We start from the raw sequence: 16235 nt of genomic DNA, 5'->3' as shown, positions 1-16235 counted from the left end.
TTTGAGTACTGCCTTTGATAGTTTTTCAGTTATCATCAACTGAGTTAATTCAGCTATTTTTAAGACAGTGGTTTTATCAAGTTTTAATATCTTGGGGAAAATTCACATCTGATCATAAGTGAACAGATATGTCATCTAAAGAAAAAATATTCTTCACCATTTTATGTAAAGTATTAAAAATGTAGTTGTGTACTCTTATTTGTATTTAGTCAGGTTCAGCCAATAGAGGAATGAATTCATTTAAAAACAAAACTGCCAGAGGCGTCCCTGGTGGCACAGTGGTTGAGAATCTGCCTACCAATGCAGGGGACACGGGTTCGAGCCCCGGTCTGGGAAGATCCCACATGCCGCTGAGCAACTAGGCCCGTGAGCCACAATTACCAAGCCTGCGTGTCTGGAGCCTGTGCTCCGCAACAAGAGAGGCTGCGATAGTGAAGAGGCCCGCGCACTGCAATGAAGGGTGGCCCCCACTTGCCGCAACTAGAGAAAGCCCTCGCACAGAAACGAAGACCCAACACAGCCATAAATAAATAAATAAATAAATAAATAAATAAAAATTAAAAACAAACAAACAAAAAAACCACTTATAAAAGAAAAAAAAAACTGCCTTTTCCTCTTAAAATCTCATCATTGCAATTTCATCTGTAATGAAATTCTTTTGAGAACTATTTCAATGAATTTGCATATTGTGATCCACTTAGCTAGATTTTAATTTTATCAGTATGAGTTAGTCTTAGAAATTAGAGAATTTTAAAGCTGGCCAAGCTTAGACATTGTTTAGCCCTGCCCCCCTCATTTTATACCTGAAGAGGACTCTGACATTCAGAGAGTTTCAGGAAGTTAGCTAAGTTCACACAGACAGTCAGATATCAGACCAGGTCTTGGCACCCACCCCAAATTTCTTGTACTACCTGGGTTCCCTGTGGGGGGCCTCATGTTATCTCACATGAAGCATTCTTAACCATTGTGGATCCAATACAAATTAAGAAACAACTTTAAAAGCCTTCCAAAGTAACAGTAGGAGAAAGAAATCTTACAATTGAATGCCACTGTTTCTAATTTATAAATTTTTGGAACACATCTTATTTGATTTTGTAAATATTCATTGAGCCCTGTGGTAGGCAAAATTCTAGGGTGACCCCAATGAACCATTACCCTTGTACTCCCTCCCCTTTGAATATGGGTGGAACTTATGGATATGATCAAATATCCCTGCTGTGATTATGTTACATTACAGTACAGGGCAAAAGGAAGATTATCCGGGGTGGGCCTGGTCTAATCAGGTGAGCCCTTTAAAAGCAGAGTGTTCTCTCTCGCTGGTTGCAGAAGATGAAATCAAAGAGGTGTGCTCCAGCTAGCCTGGAAGGAAGCAAATATGCTTCCTTCCATGTTGTGAACTGTCAACAAGCCAAGAAACTGTGGGCAACCTCTAGGAGCTAAGAGTAGTTCTTGGCCAACAGCCAGCAGGAAGATGGAGACATCAGTCCTACAGCTTCAAGGAGATGAATCCTGTCAACAATTAGTGATCCTAGAAGAGGACCATGAAACCCAGGTGAGAATCACAGCCCTGGCTTACATCTTGGGTTCAGCACAGTGGGAATTTGGTCGGAGAATCCAGCCACACCACGCCTAGACGTCTGATCTGCAGACACCGTGAGGTAATAAATGTGTGTTATTTCAAGCTGCTAAGCTTATGGTAATTTTTTACACAGCAGTAGAAAACTAATAGAAGTCCCTACAACACTGAAGCACAATGAAGGTGGTGGGAGTATAAAACTGAATAAGGCACAGTCTTTGTCTTAGAGGCACTCACTGTCTTGGGCAGCAGAGCGAGGCAAGTTAATAAAGCACTACAACATAGTGCTGTGAGAGCTGGAGCTGAGACATGTAAAAAATGGTACAGCAGCCAGATGAGTAAAGTGGCAGGAAGGCATCATAGAAAATTAGACTTAAGTTAGGTGAAAAATAAAAGGGTGTGGAAGGGAATGGCATATTTAGAAAATATCAGGTGGCTTTGTGTGGCTGGAGTGAAGGCGAGGGGAGTGAAGAACATGAGACTGATAAGAAAGATTGGGGTTCACATTGTGAAGGACCTCAGGTAAGGTGGTTTTTTCCCTGCAGCAGTATCTTCCCTTATTTTCTGCCCTCATCCAGAGTCAGCCCTTCTGTCTCCTGATTCCTCAGAGGTTTCTGGCCTCTCTATTCCAGCCTTTCTCAGTCTTTCTAGTCCTCAAGCATGCTAAGCCCAGAAGTCCCCCGAGTAGCCTTGCAGGACATTCACATCTTCAATACGACCATGGGTGAGAAGGCCATAGACAAGATCGCCCTCTCATGTATCTTGGCACCGTGTGTTCCTTTCTCCCTCCTCCAGACAGCTTGAAAGCTACGTGGGCCGTGTCCTAGGGTTGTTGATCAGAGTGTTTCAGGGTCTGCTGAGCTAAGGAGGAGGGGATCCATTGGTTCCCTTCAGAAATCAGGGCTGGCCAGAGACGCTGTAGGTTTGTTTTTTGGAGCAATTCTTGCTTGAGTATAGCCGTGTGGTCATAGGTGTGTAGGATGTACACAGACTTCATCCAAACAACACATTTCTGACATTAGAATTTCAAACAAGCAAACAAAAATCCACCACAAACTTAACAGGGTGTTAAAACTAACGTGTTGGCTGAGGCACCAAGACACACAAGGCGCTACATTCCAAAGGAAATACTAGATCACATAAGGACTGTTGGATATTTGGAGGATTTTTTAAGAGAAAAATGTGCTCTCACCTCCCACCAAAGTAAAAGCTTGAGGTCATGTAATGTCAAGAAAAAGGGACATGAGTGGAACTCATCAGAAAGCCTAATGTATGTCTCTGGGTAGGAAGAATATGGTGGTTTAGCTCCCTTCTGGAAAATCGTGTGAAAGAAGAGCTTGCAAGCACTTCTGGTGCAGAGCGAAGGAGGGAGGCTGCTGCCCTGAGTTTGTCCAAGGAAGAAGGGAAGAAAGGGAGTGTGTGTGTGTATCTTCATGGATTGATGTGTGCCAAACGGGAGAGAGGGCTGACTGGGGAGAGCCTTGGGTGCGGGCAGGCCTCGGAAGAGGCGAAGCAGAGCAAGAAGACTGGCTCCTCGGGGTTGAGGAAGTAGGCGGCTGCTCAAGTGGAGAGCGCATTTGCCTGAATCAAGGAAATGGCAAGTGAGACAACACCAGCTATGAGTGCAATCTCCCAAGAACCTGCAAAAGTCTCTGTGAAATGTGGTCTGCTTTAAATGTTTCTCAGGCCCAGAAAGCTGAAGGCCATCTTACAACTTCATCACTCAAGGGACCACACTCCTGCCCCTCCCTGCTTCTCCCACCTTGCCCCACCCCAGCCCCAGAAGGATCTTGCTCCTGCCAGGAGCAAGAAGAGAAAGACCTTCCCCTTCCACAGCTGCCCACCTGCAAGTGGCTTCTCACTGGGATAAGGGTAAGACTTAATTTTCAACCAAGTTTCACATTATATAACACGGGAATAGATGCACTAAACAGCATTTAGAGTGACCAAGGACTTTCTGTTGCCTAAGAATGCTTGAAACAGTCCTAACACTACCTAGTTTTTACTTTATCCTAGACAGAGTGAGAAACTCCCCAGTGAATACATTTTATAGGGATAGTGGGAGACATAAATAAAAATGCTTCCTAATTGTATTCCATATTCAGAGCATTGATTATATGTGCCTAATGTTTTTTACCTAAAGATCTTCAATGAATTTAATTATTCTTATTTGAGAGAGGAATGTGGTCATGTGACTAAGAAATCTGGAGACTTTCAGTAATCCCTCTGGTCCCAACAGCTGGCAAATGGAAAGGCAGCTATCTAGAAACATGTCATCTAAAAAGGTGGTTTGATTATCCCACTGTTGATAAGCATCAGACAATGTTATGTCACTTATTATAGTCATTTTCCTATGATATTTGTAGCAGCAATTACTTTTCCTTTCTAAAACTATGTTTAGGGATTGATTTGTTTTTAAATAAAGACTGATTTTGACACAAGAAGCTCATAATATTCTCCCACTCCCAAAGGAAATAGTGATATAACCTCTTTTTTTCCTAAGCTAATGCTTTGAAAAGAAGTGGAATTAACATTGAGTTTGGGACTGCATATTGCTGCTCTTGATTACAGTGCTGCTTTCTTCCAGATGTCTCATCATAACATCGTAAAGGCTTACCGGAACACATAACTCTTTGGCCAATTTCTTGAAGGAAGCAGGGGTTCACTCAGATGAGGGTTATTTTGTTTGTTTGCTTATAATAATGCAGAGACTCATAGAAACCTGACAATAGGAATCACAGTAGGGCCAGGCCTCAGGAAATACTCTTATAGAGAGCCACAGAGGGATGCAATGTACAATGCAATAAATATAATGAACACTGCTGTATGTCATGTATGAAAGTTGTTAAGGCAGTAAATCCTAAGAGTTCTCTTCACAAGAAAAAAATATTTTTTTCCTTTTTCTTTTATTTTGTATCTATATGAGAAGATAGATGTTCAACAAAACTTACTGTGGTAATCATTTCATGATGTATGTAAGTCAAATCATTATGCTGTACACCTTTAACATTCAGGCCTATATGTCAACTATATCTCAGTAAAACTTGAAAAATAAAGCATTGGATTAATATGAATTTTTAAAATTCTATTAAATATAAATGGTAAATTTTTTTTAAAAAGAACCACAGAAACGGAGGCAGCACCCTACTCACAGTGCCTCAGCTTATTTCTTTTCCTGTTCTCATCTTGCTCACCAGCTCCCCTCCTTACTCACAGTATCTGCTTTCTAATAACCGCAGCTTGCTCATGCCCGCCATTCCTGCTGACCCTTCTGTTCAGCAATACAGTGATCCTAGTCTCTCAACTTCTCTATTCTGAAACTCCAAAAGAGGAATTTTACTCAACTTATATTTTACAACCAGCCACCCAAATCATATGTTGGCTGATCAAGCCCATAGAAAGAGCCACCCTTGGATCAGGCACCCATCCCTGGCCCAATCAGCTATGGCAACCAAGCTCATGTGGTATGCAAATCATAGTCACTGCCCACTCAGCAGAGCCTGAGAGCATGGCTGGCAATGATCAGCAGCTCTGGTACACATCCCAAAATTTTAAGAGCATGTCATTCTACCATATTCAAGAGAAGTCAAGAGTTTGGTAAGTTCATCACTCCTACTCATGGGAGTGATAAGGATTTGAATCAGGGCAATGGGAGTTAGACAGAAAGAGATATTTAGGAGTCAGGTTGACAAAACTTCATGACTGACTGGAGGGGGTAGGGGAAGAGTGAGTAGAGAGAAAGCATGAAGTCTGGGATGGCTTCCAGTCTTCTTGCTATGACTATTGAGTAAATCTTGGCACTTCCCATTCCCTGAGAGTATAAGAGGAAGGTGAGGTTAGTTTTTGGTTGTATTTGGATCTAGATGGGAAAGGTGGGCTGTGCTTGTGAGACATCCAGGTAAAGATCAAAGCTGGAAGTTCAAATCAGAGGTCTGGGCTTGAGGTACAGATTTGAGAGACCCCAGAATATGGTAGGAGCAGCATTTACCTGGCAGATGAGGAGAAAAGCAGACTAGGACCAAGTCCTGAAGGGAATACCAATCTTGACTGCATGGGAAGAGGAAGGGCCACTGAAGGAAAATAATAATGAAAGGTGATAGACCTAGGAGTGGGAAAGTTCATCCAATTTGTATTATCCAATGTCTTTCATTATTTGATAGTAGTAGGGACTAGTCTAAGCTCTGGGGATAGAGCTTAGAAACAAGATAACCTAGGACTCTACTCAGGGGCTTGCATTCTAGAGGGAGAGACAGACAATAAAAATATCGCAACAAGAATAACAAAATAAAATAACCTATATCTTGAGGTCAGAGGAGGAGTTTTTTCCAGAGTAATTGACAGTATCAAATGTCAATCCAGCTAGGATGGGGACTGAAAAGAAGATACTGGATTTGAAAATTAGGAAATCAATGCTGTGGTAGGTTGAACAATGCCCCCCCCCCCCAAATATCCAGTACCTAATCCCTGGAACCTGTTAATGTAATATGGAAAAGGGACTTTGCAGATGCAATTAAGTTAAGAATCTTGAGATGGAAATTATTGTGGATTATCCAGATGAGTTCTAAATGAACCACAAGTGTCCTTATAAAAGGGAGAAAGAGAGGGATTTGACTACAGAGAGGAAGCAGGAAATGTGCCAATGGAAACAAGAGGTTGGAGTGATGCATGAAAGGGGCCCTGAGCCAAGGAATGCAAGTGGCTACAGAAGCTAGAAAAGGCAAAGAAACAGATTCTTCCCCAGAGACTTCAGAAGGGGCAAGCCCTGCCAACATCTTGACTTTAGCCCAGTGAAACGGCTCTCAGATTTCTGGCCAACAGAACTGTTGCAGAATAAACTTGTGTGGTTTTAAGCCACCAAGTGTGTGGTAATTTGTTTCAGCAGCAAAAGGAAATTAATACAACAGGTAACTTGACCTTATTGAGAACAATTTTGGTGGGGAGAGGGAAGAAGACGTAGACAAAGAAAATTGCATGTGGATGATGAGTGAGAGGTTCAGAAGAGATGGCAGGGTACATATCTTCCAGGAAGTTTTCAAACATACCTCAATTGACCCTCTAAGAAAAAGCATCAGAGAAGAGCTGAAGACCTGATTAACTGATTAGCTCAAATCCCCAAAATGGTAAGCAGTGATGGGCAAGTACCATAACCTTCAACCTATCTTAGAAGAGCTAAGCAACTGGGCAGCAGAGTTCAGGGGCTTCCAGAGCAACCCTGACACTGGAGAGTAAACCATGGCAATCCATTCTAGTCTGCAGACATGCACCAGACCCAAGACTCTTGCTCACCACAGAGACCAGAATACTTTGATACTGTGAGCCAAAGTCCTGCATCTGGCACAGATCTTATATCTCTCCACTAACACAGAAACCCATGCCAAACCACTGAGGTAGAACCAACAGAGAATGGCCTCATCTGGCCAGTCTTTAATTTAGGCACTGATGTTTCACATTTTACCTCCCCTTTCAGGTTCAAAAAGAATGACCACCAAAGCCACAGTACTTCTGAATTCTAAAGCCTAGAGGAGCATAGAGCTTCGGAAAAAGGGGGAAATATTAAAATCATACAAAAGATGGGGAACAACTCATAGGAGCAGTGCCAACCAATAGATTACACATAATAAGAAGAATCCAGCCATAGGCATCCCTTCCTCATGCCAAAATGTTATATTTGAACAATTCTTGATGGAAAGTTTTCTACCCTCAGAAACAGGGTACACAGCATATTAAGTAGAACTTTTCTTAATGATTCAGAAACATGAAGAAGTAGAAAGGATACAAGTTAAAGGCAAGTTCAGCCTAAGGTCTCATCGTGCTACTCACAATGTACCAGTGTGACCCAACTCCCCTAAGAAACATTGATGGCCTTACTGCAGCATTGCATTGTACAAAACCCCAGCAATGATCCCACGTCCTCCCAACAAGGTCAGTCCATGCTCTGCCCACCAAAGCAGGAGACAGAGAGAAACAAATCATAAAAAAACACTTTCCTCAAAACTGGGTTAAAACATACGATTGCATCATGGGACTAGGTTAACTATCAGTTGGCAAACTCCCTTACTCGGGACAACTTATTCCTTGACCAGGTAAGGAAGGTGTTATTGTATGTTGTTTGTCAGGGACTTAATGTCAAGACAAGAAAAATGGGCATCTATTTATAATCTGGGTAATAAAGAAGCATTAGAAATTGGGGAAGAAGTGCCAGAGGAGCTAAGATTCAGGAATTAACTCCACCTGTCCCTACATTTTCTTTGTAAAGTTATCTTCAAAGTAAGGCCAGCATCACTCTTGTAAGGTTGGGGGAGATTAAGACATTAGGAAACCACAGTTTGTGGTATTTATTCCCATTGTGATTGCTGACTTCTAGTATCAGCCTTTTGTTCTGCATGACAGCTCTCATCTTGCGAACTAGCAAGATTCCTGAATGTGGCAAGGATCCTGCTCTGTGAAGCATTTTCAAGTTAGAGCTTTTTAGCAATGTCACATTTCTCTAAGCCAATAATAAAGGATGAGAGGGCAAAGGATGCCATTGAGTTCTCACCTAATAGCACAAAACAACCTCGTAGCTGGCAGGTGCAGGCCGTACATCCAGGGTGATCATGACCTTTGAGTTACAAAAGTATTTTTTTAAATCTCTTTACCTTACCAAATAACTTCGAAAGATAAAACGCAATTTAGAGATTAGCCTCCCCTTTTGCTCTATTCATTTAAAGTGGTGTTTTCTATTTGTGTATATTGTGACTACATGGAAAATACAATATTTCATTTCTTGGTATTTTTTATAGCCTGTACACAAAGGTCAAAAGGATGCCTTCAAGAGAAATAAAGGACACTACAATCACTCCAAGTAAATTTTCCAGGAGGAGGAAGCAAGAGTGGAATAGATGATTACAAATACTTAGAAAGAAGCATCACTTTGCTAATGGTGCAGAGCCTACAATTATGTGCAATTCCCTACTTAGACTTTTTAGTTATGCTGAACATTGAAAAAAGCTAAATGATGGGGAGGAGAAAAAGAGAAAGGGAGAAATGTAAGCATTCAATGTAAGGCGTTCATTTAAATGGAGATAGCACCTCACCATAAGGGGGCAGTTAAGAGTCTGATAATCCTGCTGGTATCCTATCGTCAAATCATTTTTTTTTAAACCATGAATTTGGGATCCTTAAAAATCTTCTGTATGATTCTGAAGTCAAGAATGGTTCCTCCTGCTCACAAAACATGATCACTTTTCACTGATATTTTTTAATGCTCTGACTGGGTTTGCATATGTGGAAAAGATAAATCTTCAAATCTTAGAAATAAATCTTTTTCCTCCCTGCCAAATCCATAATATGATCCTAGTCTATCACTGACAGCACCATCAGATAAGTAGACCTGCCTTGCTTGGTTAGAAGTGTGCTGTGATTTTCAGCAAGAACAAGACTGTAGTTAGAGACCCAGACTGAGACACATTCAGAGCACATTACAAATTCTTTTTGGTTCTATCCTGGAGGTATCCCCTGAAGCCCCAGTTTGACTGTGTGACTCATTCATAGCTGACGTCCTCCCAAATCGGGTGTCTCAGTGAGGGGAGAGAGGAAGCCTTTGGGACTTGGGCTTCAGCAGGTGACATTAAGATTCAAGACCAGATGACTGCAGGGCCTTGCCTCTTTAGATTCCTGAGGTCTTCTCCACCCCTCAAACTGGAGATGAGTTTACACCAGAATCGGTGCACTGGGGGAGAGGGAGGCAAATCTGAAGACTTAAGACAAGCAAACCGCAGAATCCCTCAGAGGCATCAGAAAATGTAGTCTGAGATTCTACAACAGCCCAGACTTTTTTCCCTTGTTCCTTTTCATCATTTATAAGTAAAATGTGGAACAAGCAATAGGAAATAATAGTTACACTACCTAGAGTTATATCGCATTTTCTATGTTCCCCCAACCTTTATTTTTTAAATATATATTTTTTACTTTTTCCTTTCAGAAATCCTGGGATATAAATAGGGCCACAATTGTTATCCTTATTTTTGAGATGAGAACAGTGAGGCCCAGAAAGGGGAAGTGGCCTCCATCAGGTCATGCAGGGAGTAAAAGGCATCCCAAGGAAGAATACCCAGTTCTGCTCTCATTTAATCCAGAACATTTACCCTACTGGCTTTAAGCGTCCCTTTCCTCCTTTTCCCTTTGGTGGTTCTCTTTTCAACGTGATCCCTCACCAACTGTGGAGTGAAGATGGATCCCTGTTCAGAGTTGCAGAGAACTGTTGTTTAAAGGTTCCCCAAGGGGCCTGTTTCCATCGCTGACCTACAAAGCCAAAGTTTGAATGTGTGGTAGAAGTCCCTTAGAGGTATCTTCTAGGATTCCTCCCACCCGAGACTGCTGTAATTAGCTCTGCTAACAACTGTGACTGAACACAGCTAGCTGTAGTCATTGTTCACCGACAGGCACAGATATGAGCCACAGGTTAGCGACCGGTGTTCTAAACGGTGTTCCGGGCTTGGGTAAACTCATGTAAGGCACTTATCGGAAATGCTGTTCCCAAACTCGGCTAGCAGCAGGCAGTGTCATGGCAACACCTTCCACAGTCCCCAGAGAAGGCCATAACAGATCCCCAGTGAGTGTAACGCCATGCAATGAGAGAGACTTGGTCTATTTTGACCTTGCCCAGGAACTGGCTGCCCCTCCTTGAGATGGAAAACATAGGTGTGGCCCTGCACGATTATGAGAAAAAGCAGTCTTCATCTTCCTGATCCTTAAGACTCCCACAGTTTCACATCTCCCCTATAAGAACACTTGTAAGGGAAAGTTACAATGTGTGGTACATTCAGCCTATGCTTTTCAGAGGCTGTGCTCTTATTAGAAGCAAAACAAAATGCTGCTTACTAACACCTGCCCGTGAGGACCGAGCCAAGAGGCAGCGTGGGTGTTGGAAGGAAGGTGTTGCCCTGGCAGTAAATCCAAGTTGTTCACACCAAAGGAAGTGTTTCTAGGGAAGCTATCTGAGCAAGAGGTAAATACTTAGTCATTCAACAGGCCATAAATAACTGCTTCGTCTCCAATAAGCGGAGGTCTGATTCCAAAGAGCTCACAAAATGGGGTGATAGCATTTCTATTCATTCCACTCTTTATTCACAATATACATTCCTTCATCAAAAAATCTACAAACAATAAATGCGGGAGAGGGTGTGGAGAAAAGGGACCCCTCTTGCACTGTTGGTGGGAATGCAAATTGATACAACCAGTATGGAGAACAGCATGGAGGTTCCTTAAAAAACTAAAAATAGAACTACCATATGACCCAGCAATCCCACTGCTGGGCATATACCCTGAGAAAACCATAATTCAAAAAGAGACATGTACCACAATGTTCATTGCAGCTCTATTTACAATAGCCAGGACATGGAAGCAACCTAAATGTCCATGGACAGATGAATGGATAAAGAAGATGTGGCACATATATACAATGGAATATTACTCAGCCATAAAAAGAAATGAAAGTGAGTTATTTGTAGTGAGGTGGATGGACCTAGAGTCTGTCATACAGAGTGAAGTAAGTCAGAAAGAGAAAAACAAATACCGTATGCTAACACATATATATGGAATCTAAAAAAAAATGGTTCTGATGAACCTAGGAGCAGGACAGGAATAAAGACACAGACATAGAGAATGGACTTGAGGACACGGGGAGGGGGAAGGGTAAGCTGGGACAAAGTGAGAGAGTGGCATGGACATATATACACTACCAAATGTAAAATAGATAGCTAGTGGGAAGCAGCTGCATAGCACAGGGAGATCAGCTCCGTGCTTTGTGACCACCTAGAGGGGTGGGATAGGGAAGGTGGGAGTGAGGCACGAGAGGGAGGGGATATGGGGATATATGTATACGTATAGCTGATTCACTTTGTTATACAGCAGAAACTAACACACATTGTAAAGGAATTATGCTCCAATAAAGATGTAAAAAAAAAAAAAAGAAACGTAAGAATCTCTGTAATCAAACCCTTGTTGACAAGGTGTTAAAAAGCTATAATTTGGCTGCTTGGTGTTACTTCAACAATAGTTTTTACATTATGATTCTAAATAACTTAACAAAAAAGGACCCAGCCTTTCTGTGGTCTAAAATACCCTGCTGTATATATCCTGTGCTTTCTCACCTACTCCTCAGTTCACAAAATTTTATGATTCTACTTCTTAAATGTTTTCTCAAATCTGTCCTTGTTTCAGTGCTCACCGCTGCTGTCATAGCTGAAGGCTCCATCATCTCTTGCCTCTACGCTACACTAGCCTAGTCTCCTAAATGGTCTCCCCTGCTCACTGCCCTCCCACCCCATCCGCCATCGACCTCATCACCACCTCCAATTATCTTTCCAAATCACAGCCCTAATCAAACCACTCACAAACCTATCATGGCTCTACAAAAATGAAAACCAAACTGCAGAATTTAGTATGGCAGTAAAAGCTCTGCACCTAGCCCCCATCTCCTGTACCCTTCACGTATCCTAAACTTCATCTTTTCCAGATAACTTGCCCTTGCATGAAAGCATCATCACTTTGACTACATATTTGAGCATGCCTTCCTTCTTTACAAAAATCACCCATTTTGACTTAGCTCAAATGCCATTTCCTCCAGGAAATTTTCCACCACTTCCTTCCAGTGCATACTAATTAATCACTCTTTTCACCAAGTTCATATAGCACACACATATAAAGTGTGTATATATATATATATATATATATATATTTACTGAGATATGATTCACATACCATACAACTCACCCATTTAAAGTATACGATTTAATCGTCTTTTAGAATAGTCACAGAATTGCGCAACTATCACCACAATTTTAAAACATTTTAATCACCCCCCAAAAGAAACCCTGTACCTACTAACGGTTCCTCCCCATCTGCTCCCCCGGCCCAACTCCTCAGCCCTAGGCAACCACTAATCTATTTTCTATTTTCTATCTCTATAGATTTGCCTATTCAGGACATTTTATATAAATGGAATCATACAATATGTGGTTCTTTCTGACTGGCTTCTTTCATTTAGCATAATTTTTTTTAAATTCATCCATGTTGTAGCATGTATCAGTACTTCATTCCATTTTATTGTTGAATAATAGTTTGTCGTATAGATATACCACATTTTATTTATCCATTTATCAACTGATGGACATTTGGGTTGTTTCAACTTTTTAGTGATTATGAATAATGCCTCATATACACTTTGATTATCACTTAATACGTGCAGCTTAGTATTATAGGGTTTTGGTTTTTTTGGCCTATGTCTTGTTCTATCACTTGATTATAAACTCCTTGTGGACCGAAATCATTATTTTACTCTGCAGTCTCCACATAGCAAGTATTAAATAAGTGTTTGAAAAATGGATGAAAAGGCAGATACTACAGGTTCTTAGTATGCTGATTATCATACAAGGTACTCAGAATAAAAACGTTAGGGTGGACCCAATAATAATCCAAGAGTAGACCCGGTAAGTTTACCCAGTTAATTATAACATTCAAACAATGTTAGTTCTTAAATAAACTTTCATCTCTGCATTATTTCCTGGAATTCCACACATGTATTCCACAGCTGATTATTTCATGGAGGTAGTTCTTTTGCTAATAATAGTTGTGAACTGGTGGGCAGAACCTGGGAGACACCAGACCTTTTCTCCGAAATTGACTCCACGATGTCTTATTGTTGCTTGACTGAGGTTATTATTCTAATCTACAGTAGTGGCTCCCAACCTTGGCTGAACATCAGAATCCCCTCCCTGGAGCTTTTTCAAGATACACATTATCTGGGTCCCACTTCCCAGATTATGATTCTGTACTTTGGGTAGGGGCCCAGGTGCTCACATGTTCTTAAAGCTATAATGATGTTTCTGATACACAGCCAGGTTCAAGAACTCCTATTTCAAAAGTTGCTCTGAGGTTAAAAAGAATTAATTTTATAGAGCATGTATGAGCACTTTACTCCTGGAGTGTATTTTACACATCGTGGGATCATGCCCATTAATACTACCTAACATTTATAAGGCGCTTTTATTTGGAAAGAGCTTTGAAGTCATCTTTTATTAGCTAGGCTTGCATGCTGGGTGACCTTGTACAAATCACATAATCCCTTAGTATCTTAAATTTCCTCAAATGTAAACTGTAGGCGGTAATACTGACCCACCCTCAAGGGGTACTGTGGAGACTAATGGGGGACTGTAAGGCACTCAGCAAACATAAAAATGTTACATGCATGCTTATTAGACAGATATGAAGTCCTAGTCACAGCCTTTAAAATGAGACAAATACCAAAATAAACTCTTAAACAAGACTTCCTGCAACCTTCACTGTCAACTGAAACATCCTTTCCCAGCACTAAAGTACAGCAATTCTCTCTTTCCACTAAGACTAGTAAGCAGAAATAATCTGCAGTCACAAAGAAAGAGCTAATGATAGCAGCAAATATATAAAACAGTCCTGAAATATAGTTTGTTAACCTTCTCATTTATCATTCATAATGCAATTAAAGATTATATCTATAAATACACTCTTCTGAAAAATATTCTTAGAAAACATTTGGGCATGTTCACACAAGTCTTTAAGCTGCTGCTGCATACTCACTGTTGATGTTAAGCTTGAAGCTGTTTCCAACATTGCTGATGGTTTTTAATGTGGTTATATTTAGCCTCTCCTGTCTCCCTCACGTGGCTGGAAGAATATATGGTCAAAATGAGACTTTGAGACCTATCTCAAGTTGGAGGTAGGTAAAAATGGGAGGCAGAGGAACAGTCTCCAGCCTTGGAATCAGAGACAAATCTCATAAGGATAATGACCCACAACTAAGGACTCATTTGCACTATATTTTCAGCTTCTTGGAAAAGGTCAGAAAACAGACATGGTTTTTCTTTTTTTCCATTTTGCTTTGAAAGGGCCACAAAAATTTCAAGGGCCAGGTCCAATTACATATTCCAGTTCATTTACAATTGAATAGTTTCTGTGACTCTGAATGCGAAATTAGTGCCCTCACGCCCACCCCAGCTGATTTGAGCCAGGAATCCCAAGCAAGCATGAACTTTCTGGGGCCACTTGACATTGACCATGCTCTTTCCTCCTTGGGCCTCTGAGGGTTTTGGTTTTATTCCCAAGGGAAGTTGTCTCCTTTGATTAAGCTCAGGACCTGCTAACAATTAAATTTATTGAGTACTTATATCTGTGGATAATACTGTAATGCTTATTGTGGAGGCTATCAAGAGTTCCTTGATAGGCTTACAGGGTTGCTATAACTCAAGACCTTGGGTCCTTGAGTCAGGACAAGACCAACAACCTCCCCACAGAAACTCCTAGGGTTTGGTCAGCTGACATACTGGTTTCTTGGGGACTCCTAGACTGGCCTTTGGCAGACACCAAGTTGAAATGTCATTTAACTTCTCACACAACATTTTCCTACCTGCGATATCCCATTAGCCCTCCGTGAGAATTCAAAAGCTCCTGTGTAAAGAGCCTCCATACAGGAAGCCTATTGGTTGGGGAAATTATCTATTTTGCATAGTTATTATTTTTTAAATAAGGTTAATTCCAGCATGTTTCTACCTCAATAATCTTTGAGAGTCTCAGCATTTTTGCTGAACATCTTAAGGGGAAAAAGAGCCATGTAGGCTTCATTTCAATGGTTAGGAGAAATTAATGCTAATACATGCCTTCAATGGGATTCACTTGGTACTCTGAACACTTTCTTCCATCAATATGGAGAATCCCCAGAAGTACCCATGGTGGATTTTTCTTCTGTAAAGAGATACAAAAGGTTACAATAAGTTATCTGATTTCCTGTGAGTCTTTCAAAGTCCTGTTTTCTCCACATCTCAAGGTAAGCATGCCAGCTTTGCGGATCTAGAAGTCAAAATGTTATAAATTAGTTTCATCACTTTCCTCAGTGAAACACAGGTCACCACGTGTCAGCCCATTGCTTTACTTGAAATCAGAGGGAAACGTCATGCATTTTAAGACAGGACAAATCAGGTACAATTTTCTGATCTAGTGCTTGTTCCCATATCTTTCACAGGAGATCCTTAAGACCTTAAGATCTAAGATGAAATTTAATCATCCTTACCTATTAACTGTACTTTCTTTCAACTTCTTAAAACACACACACATACACACACACACACATAAACACAAACAAACAAACATGGAGAAATACTCAACCATTTACTCATGAATCTATGGCTTGGGTCATAAAACACAATCTGGGCAAAGCCAAACAAGGCACTAGAGGGTCGAGAGATAGGAGAATGTTGTGTATTGCATCTAGAATTTTTAAATGCCCCATTTTGGTGGTTCCCACTTGTCTTCATGCAGAAAGTCAAACCTGGCCTGTCATTTGTGGTAGATATTTACCCTAGAGGAAGACTTCCCTGACTGATCATGGATAGGCATTTTCAAAGAAAACTCTTCCACAAAACCAGATTGAGATAAAAAGCACCCTACTTAACAGACGTTAAATTTTTTTACTTTTAATTTTTATGTCACCTAAACATCCACCCACCTCCTTAGAGCATCTCTTTATTCCTTACAGAAAGATTTAAGTAAGCAATCTTTTTCCTTTCTGAATATTTTTGGGTTAACAGTAATGTTTCTCTCACTTGTATTTTAGTCCTGATGATTAAACAGTAAAAATGCTAATTAG

General features: G+C 40.9%; 1 protein-coding gene across 9 annotated transcripts in view; it reads right to left on the bottom strand.

Annotated features, from left to right (window-relative positions):
• The window catches only part of MEGF10 (multiple EGF like domains 10), a 364824-nt gene extending 350568 nt beyond the window's left edge, over positions 1–14256 (bottom strand). For all 9 annotated transcript variants that reach the window (XM_059916984.1, XM_059916982.1, XM_059916993.1 and 6 more), the window contains exon 1: positions 14174–14256. The gene's annotated coding sequence lies outside the window, so the exon portion shown is untranslated. The remainder of the gene's footprint in view (positions 1–14173) is intronic.
• Between the last annotated feature and the right edge of the window lie 1979 nt (positions 14257–16235).

This window comes from Balaenoptera ricei, chromosome 3, assembly GCF_028023285.1.
Source record: "Balaenoptera ricei isolate mBalRic1 chromosome 3, mBalRic1.hap2, whole genome shotgun sequence".
Taxonomy (NCBI): Eukaryota; Metazoa; Chordata; class Mammalia; order Artiodactyla; family Balaenopteridae; genus Balaenoptera; species Balaenoptera ricei.
The sequence above is the reverse complement of the archived record's forward strand: the minus strand, read 5'-3'. Positions and strand labels throughout refer to the sequence as shown.